Source organism: Antechinus flavipes, chromosome 4 (genome assembly GCF_016432865.1).
Source record: "Antechinus flavipes isolate AdamAnt ecotype Samford, QLD, Australia chromosome 4, AdamAnt_v2, whole genome shotgun sequence".
NCBI lineage: Eukaryota > Metazoa > Chordata > Mammalia > Dasyuromorphia > Dasyuridae > Antechinus > Antechinus flavipes.
Genome location: NC_067401.1, coordinates 124,765,885 through 124,774,170, shown reverse-complemented (window position 1 = coordinate 124,774,170; position 8,286 = coordinate 124,765,885).

Here is an 8,286-nt window from a genome sequence, read left to right as displayed (position 1 = left end):
TGGACTACCCAAAAACTATGATGCAAAAAAAAGTTAAACATCATATTTCAAGAAATTATCTAGGAAAAGTGCCCAGCATTCTAAAACAAGGGGGTAAAATAAAAATTGAAAGAATCCATTATCTCCTGAAAGGATTTCCATAATGAAAACTCTCACTAATCCTCTTCAAAGTCTTCCTGACTTTAGCCCTGACATTCTATCCACCATGTCACCCAGCTGTCTGCGTACATGTTTCCATAAACCTACTAAATATGCACAGGTGTGCATGCATGTATGTATGTACATATGTTTTCTATCTCTATACATATATACAAGCACATATATATTCATGAATGTGTATGTGTATATATTTCTAAAATGTAGTATACTGATTTCCTTTATACTCATATGTATTCCATTTTATATGACAAATAGGTTGCCTGGTGCATAAAGCATTGAGTTTGGAATTAGGAAGACTCATTTTCCTGAGTTTATATCCTGCCTCAGACACTTACTAGCTGTATGATCCTAGGCAAGTCACTTAACCTTGTTTTTCTCAATTACTAATTTGTAAAATGATCTAGAGAAGGAAATGGCCAAACACTCCAATACCTTTAACAAGAAAACCCTAAGTGGATTGAAAGAGTTGGACACAACTGAAAATGATTGAAGATAAAAAAAAAAATCTAATTTATGTACTTAGTGTAATATTTTGAGAAGAAATTAGCTTTAGTAAAATTCATAAGGTTCTTATTGTAGACATAAATGAAACAACTAAAATTTGTCTCAGTTGATCAGAGGACCAACATAAAACTGGATTCTAGATTGTGGTTGAGAGAGAAGATATAACAAGGGGTAATAAAAGGTCTATAGATAAGATGGCGGAGAGGAGGCACATAGCTGTGTAGCTCTACGCTTCCTCTCACTATCCATTTCATTACAAGCCTCTGAATTAATGCTTGACTGAAAAAAACCCCACAAATAGTTACCAAGAGAAGCCATCCTTGAGATTCGCCAAGAAAGGTCTGTCTTTACTGGAGGGCTGGGACGGTTTTAGATTGGGTGCAGGCAGCGGGCAGCGGCAGTGAGAGCACGGGAGCAGACTGGAGAGGGGGTGGGGAGTGATTGCAGCTGTCTCTGCCGGGAGAGCTTCGCTACAGGTTTGGATACTTTGCTCCGGCAGCAAGTCAGCAGCCCAGCAGAGAAGCTAAAAACACCGGGGTTGAAGAATACAACCCCAAACAGCTGGAGTCTCTCGGGACCTGGCCGCCCCCCCCTTCCCCTCCCACAGTGACTCAGCACGCTCTGGGACCTCAGAGCCCACGCGCACACAGTCCTGCTAGTGCCTCACTGCTGCCCCCTGCAGTCTGGAGAGGAAGCTCGGTAACATACCCAGCCTCCCCCAAAGAAAGACTCCAGTTTTTTCTGTTTTTCTTTGCTAGTTTGTCTTTGATTATTAGACAGAATAAGCAAGAAGCTGAAGAGGACTTTAACCCTTGGCAGCTTCTACACAGATAGAGAGCAGACTCTAAACCCTGAGGAGACTAAAAACAGACTGTCTCCAGGTGAATCCCCAAAGGAGATCATCTGTTCCTCAGCACAGATGAACCTCATAGAAGTAATTAAAAAGGCTCTCACAAGGGAGCTAGAAGAAAAATGAGAAAAGCAGAGTGAGGCTTGGCAAAGGGAGAGGGAAGCTTGGGAAAAGGAGAGGGAGGCTTGGCAAAAGAGCCTGGAGAAGTCAGTTAAAGAGAGAGTAGATAAAGAAGTAAAATCCTTGAAAAATAGGATTGGTGAACTGGAAACAGAAAATAGTTCTCTAAAAAACAAAATTGGTGAAATGGAAAAAAATTCCACAGAACAAAAGAACTCAATGGGACAATTAGAAAAAGATTTTTAAAAAGTGAGTGAAGAAAATACTTCACTGAAAATCAGAATTGAACATTTGGAATTGAATGACTCGAGGAGACAAGAAGAATCAGTCAAGCAAATCCAAAAAAATCAAACAATGGAAAAGAATGTGAAATATCTTCTGGGGAAAACAACAGACCTGGAAAACAGATCCAGGAGAGACAATCTGAGAATCATTGGACTCCCAGAAAAGAATGATGAAAAAAAGAGCCTGGACACTATTTTCCAGGAAATTATCAAAGAGAACTGCCCAGAAGTCATAGGAACAGAGGGAAAAATAAACATTAAAAGGATTCATCGATCACCCACTGAAAGGGATCCTAAAATCAAAACACCAAGGAATATAGTGGCCAAATGCCAGAACTCTCAGACGAAGGAAAAAATATTGCAAGCGGCTAGAAAAACCCAATTCAAGTATCAAAGAGCCACAATAAGGAACACCCAGGATCTGGCAGCATCCACACTAAAAGATGGAAGGGCCTGGAATATGATATTCTGAAAGGCTAAGGAACTTGGTAAGCAACCAAAAATAACTTACCCAGCGAGAATGAGCATCTTTTTCCAGGGAAGAAGATGGACATTCAACGAAGTAAGCGAATTTCATCTATTTCTGATGAAAAAGCCAGAACTTAACAAAAAGTTTGATCTACAAATATAGAACTCAAGAGAAATCTAAAAAGGTAAAGATTAATCTTGGGAACTATATTTCGACTATATAGATGAATAAAGAATACATGTATACCTTGTTCTAGAAATTGATGTGGAAAGGACATTGTACCAGAAAAAGGGTAAAGTGGGGGTAGTACATCTCATGAAGAGGCATAGGAAACCTATTATATCTGAGAGAAAGAATGGAGGGGGATGAATATAGTGGGTATCTTACTGCCTTCAGAATTGGCTTTAAGTGAAAAATCTTAAGACATATTCAGTCTATGGTGAAACTTCTCCCACCTCATTGAAAAGTGAGAAGGGAAAAGTGAAAAGGGAAGGAATAAGCTAAGAGGAAGGGAATACGGAAACTGGGAGGGAAAGGGGTAAGAGAGGAGGAGGAACTCTAAGGCAGGGGGAGGGATAGTAAAAAGGGAAGGCTGTGAGAAGCAAGTGGTGCTCACAAGCTTAATACTGGAAGGGGGGGAAAGGGGAAAGAAGGGAGAAAAGCATAAACTAGGGTTAACAAGATGGCAAGTAATACAGAATTGGTCATTCTAACCATAAATATGAATGGGGTAAACTCCCCCATAAAGAGGAAGCGGTTAGCAGAATGGATTAAAAGCCAGAATCCTACAATATGTTGTTTACAGGAAACACACCTGAAGCGGGGAGATACATGCAGGTTAAAGGTAAAAGGTTGGAGCAAAATCTACTATGCTTCAGGTGAAGTCAAAAAAGCAGAGGTAGCCATCCTGATCTCAGATCAAGCTAAAGCAAAAATTGATCTAATTAAAAGAGATAAGGAAGGGCACTATATCTTGCTAAAGGGTAGTATGGATAATGAAGCATTATCTATATTAAACATATATGCACCAAGTGGTGTAGCATCTAAATTCTTAAAAGAGAAATTAAGAGAGCTGCAAGAAGAAATAGACAGTAAAACTATAATAGTGGGAGATCTTAACCTTGCACTCTCAGAATTAGATAAATCAAACCACAAAATAAATAAGAAAGAAGTCCAAGAGGTAAATAGAATACTAGAAAAGTTAGATATGATAGATCTCTGGAGAAAATGTAATGGAGACAAAAAGGAATACACTTTCTTTTCAGCAGTTCATGGAACCTATACAAAAACTGACCATATATTAGGACATAAAAACCTCAAACTCAAATGCAGTAAGGCAGAAATAGTAAATGCATCCTTTTCAGACCACGATGCAATGAAAATTACATTCAACAAAAAACCAGGGGGAAGTAGACCAAAAAATAATTGGAAACTAAATAATCTCATATTAAAGAATGATTGGGTGAAACAGCAAATCATAGACATAATTAATAACTTCACCCAAGAAAACGATAATAATGAGACATCATACCAAAATGTATGGGATGCAGCCAAAGCGGTAATAAGGGGAAATTTCATATCTCTAGAGGTCTATTTGTATAAAATAGAGAAAGAGAAGGTCAATGAATTGGGTTTGCAACTAAAAATGCTAGAAAAGGAACAAATTAAAAACCCCCAGTCAAACACTAAACTTGAAATTCTAAAAATAAAAGGAGAGATCAATAAAATTGAAAGTAAAAAAAAAAAACTATTGAATTGATTAATAAAACTAAGAGTTGGTTCTATGAAAAAACCAACAAAATAGACAAACCCTTAGTAAATCTGATTAAAAAAAGGAAAGAGGAAAATCAAATTGTTAGTCTTAAAAATGAAAAGGGAGAACTCGCCACTAACGAAGAGGAAATTAGAGCAATAATTAGGAGTTACTTTGCCCAACTTTATGCCAATAAATTCGACAACTTAAATGAAATAGAAAAATACCTCCAAAAATATAGCTTGCCCAAACTAACAGAGGAAGAAGTAAATATCCTAAACAGTCCCATCTCAGAAAAAGAAATAGAACAAACTATCAATCAACTCCCTAAGAAAAAATCCCCAGGACCAGATGGATTTACATGTGAATTCTACCAAACATTTAAAGAACAATTAACTCCAATGTTATATAAATTATTTGAAAAAATAGGGATTGAAGGAGTCCTACCAAACTCCTTTTATGACACAGACATGGTACTGATACCTAAACCAGGTAGGCTGAAAACAGAGAAAGAAAATTATAGGCCAATCTCCCTAATGAATATTGATGCTAAAATCTTAAATAAAATATTAGCAAAAAGATTACAGAAAATCATCCCCAGGATAATACACTATGACCAAGTAGGATTTATACCAGGAATGCAGGGCTGGTTCAATATTAGGAAAACTATTAGTATAATTGACTATATCAATAACCAAACAAACAAAAACCATATGATCATCTCAATAGATGCAGAAAAAGCATTTGATAAAATCCAACATCCATTCCTAATAAAAACACTTTAGAGCATAGGAATAAATGAACTTTTCCTTAAAATAGTCAGGAGTATATATTTAAAACCATCAGTAAGCATCATATGCAATGGGGAAAAACTGGAACCTTTCCCAGTAAGATGTGGAGTGAAGCAAGGTTGCCCTCTATCACCATTATTATTTAATATCGTATTAGAAACACTAGCCTCGGCAATAAGAGTCGAGAAAGATATTAAAGGAATTAGAGTAGGCAGTGAAGAAACCAAACTATGACTCTTTGCAGATGATATGATGGTATACCTAGAGAACCCCAGAGATTCTACTAAAAAGCTATTAGAAATAATTCATAATTTTAGCAAAGTAGCTGGCTACAAAATAAATCCCCATAAATCCTCAGCATTTTTATACATCACCAACAAAACCCAACAGCAAGAGACACAAAGAGAAATTCCATTCAGAGTAACTGTTGATACCATAAAATATTTGGCAATCTATCTACCAAAGGAAAGTCAGGAATTATATGAGCAAAATTATAAAAAAGTCTCCACACAAATAAAGTCAGACTTAAATAATTGGAAAAATATTAAGTGCTCTTGGATCGGCCGAGCGAACATAAGAAAGATGACAATACTCCCTAAACTAATCTATTTATTTAGTGCTATATCAATCAGACTTCCAAGAAAACATTTTAATGATCTAGAAAAAATAACAACAAAATTCATATCGAACAATAAAAAGTCGAGAATCTCAAGGGAATTAATGAAAAAAAAAATCAAATGAAGGTGGCCTAGCTGTACCTGATCTAAAATTATATTATAAAGCAGCAGTCACCAAAACCATTTGGTATTGGCTAAGAAATAGATTAGTGGATGAGTGGAAAAGGTTAGGTTCACAAGACAGAATAGTCAACTATAGCAATCTAGTGTTTGACAAACCCAAAGCCCCTAACTTCTAGGAAAAGAATTCATTATTTGATAAAAACTGCTGGGATAATTGGAAATTAGTATGGCAGACATTAGGCATGGACCCACACTTAATACCATATACCAAGATAAGATCAAAATGGGTCCATGACCTAGGCATAAAGAACCAGATTATAAATAAATTAGAGGAACATAGAATAGTTTATCTCTCAGACTTGTGGAGGAGAAAGAAATTTGTGACCAAAGATGAACTAGAGACCATTACTGATAGATACAGAATAGAAAATTTCGATTACATCAAATTAAAAAGCCTTTGTACAAACAAAACTAATGCAAACAAGATTAGAAGGGAAGCAACAAACTGGGAAAACATCTTCACAGTTAAAGGTTCTGATAAAGGCCTCATTTCCAAAATATATAGAGAACTGACTCAAATTTATAAGAAATCAAGCCATTCTCCAATTGATAAATGGTCAAAGGATATGAACAGACAATTTTCAGAGGATGAAATTGAAACTATTACCACTCATATGAAAGAGTGTTCCAAATCATTATTGATCAGAGAAATGCAAATTAAGACAACTCTGAAATACCACTACACACCTGTCAGATTGGCTAAGATGACAGGAAAAAATAATGATGAATGTTGGAGGGGATGCAGGAAAACTGGAACACTAATGCACTGTTGGTGGAGTTGTGAACGAATCCAACCATTCTGGAGAGCAATCTGGAATTATGCCCAAAAAATTATCAAATTGTGCATACCCTTTGATCCAGCAGTGTTTCTATTGGGCTTATATCCCAAAGAAATACTAAAGAAGGGAAAGGGACCTGTATGTGCCAAAATGTTTGTAGCAGCCCTATTTGTAGTGGCTAGAAACTGGAAAATGAATGGATGCCCATCAATTGGAGAATGGCTGGGTAAATTGTGGTATATGAATGTTATGGAATATTATTGTTCTGTAAGAAATGACCAGCAGGATGAATACAGAGAGGACTGGCGAGACTTACATGAACTGATGCTAAGTGAAATGAGCAGAACCAGGAGATCATTATACACTTCGACAATGATATTGTATGAGGACATATTTTGATGAAGTGGATTTCTTTGACAAAGAGACCTAACTGAGTTTCAGTTGATAAATGACGGACAGAAGCAGCTACACCCAAAGAAAGAACACTGGGAAACGAATGTGAACTATCTGCATTTTTGTTTTTCTTCCCGGGTTATTTATACCTTCTGAATCCAATTCTCCCTATGCAACAAGAGAACTGTTCGGTTCTGCAAACATATATTGTATCTAGGATATACTGCAACATATCCAACATATAAAGGACTGCTTGCCATCTAGGGGAGGGGCTGGAGGGAGAGAGGGGAAAAAAAGCGGGATAATGCTGTAAAAAAAATTTACCCTGGCATGGATTCTGTCAATATAAAGTAATTATTAAATAAAAATTTTAAAAAAAAGGTCTATAGATAGATTTCAGTGGGCCCATGATTTTTTTTTGTTCTTTTTGCAGTCACCATATTTCAATATAATTAGATTTCTCTATGTTCCCATATATTTCAATTACACTGATCTTGTTCAATAATTAATTCTGAAAACTTAACCATAGTTAACTATGAAATGATCCAAGAAAATTCCAAAGGACTCATGATGAAAAAATGTTGTACACCTCCAGAAGAAAAACTATTGGAGTCTGAATGCAGTTAAAGCATACTATTTTTCATTTTCTTTATTTTATTTATGTGTGTGTGTGTGTGTGTGTGTGTGTATTTTCTTTTTCAGCTTGAGTAACATGTAGATATGATTTGCATGATTGCACGTTTATGGCCTATATCAAATAACTTATTGTCTCAGGGAAAGAGGAGGAAAGGAAAAAGAGGAAAGACTGGTAGAGAAATTTTTGTTTTAAACAAATTTAAAAATGATCATTTCTAACTATAGTTAGGGAAAATAAAACTTTCAAAATAGAGAAAAATGAAATAATCCTGTTTTTATTTTATGAATTTAAAAATATTATTCTGGGAATAATCCATAAGTTGTATGATATTTACAAAACAATCCGTGAAACAAGAATAGATAAGAATTATTGATTTAGGGAAACTTAGAACTAATAAAGATTTGGCTAGGAACAATACAATAAGAGCTAAGAGTTGAAGCTGGGTAAAAATAGGGAGAAAAACATGTGTTTTAGAGTAAAATGGGCAGGGCCAAGACACTGAGAAATCAGAAAGCTAGTATTGGGAAGTCTGTAGAAGAGGATTATGAAAGAATAAAAGTGTGACTTGAAAAATCATCTTATTATTTTAAAACCACCCTAGAATAGAGCTAACAGGTGTTGTACAAAAATACTTTAATATAGTCCCAACTTTCCTTATACTCCAAAAAAAGAAAGAAAGAAAGAAAAAAATCTGTCTCAGAAACTAGGCATTGATCCACACTTAACACCGTACACCAAGCTAAGGTC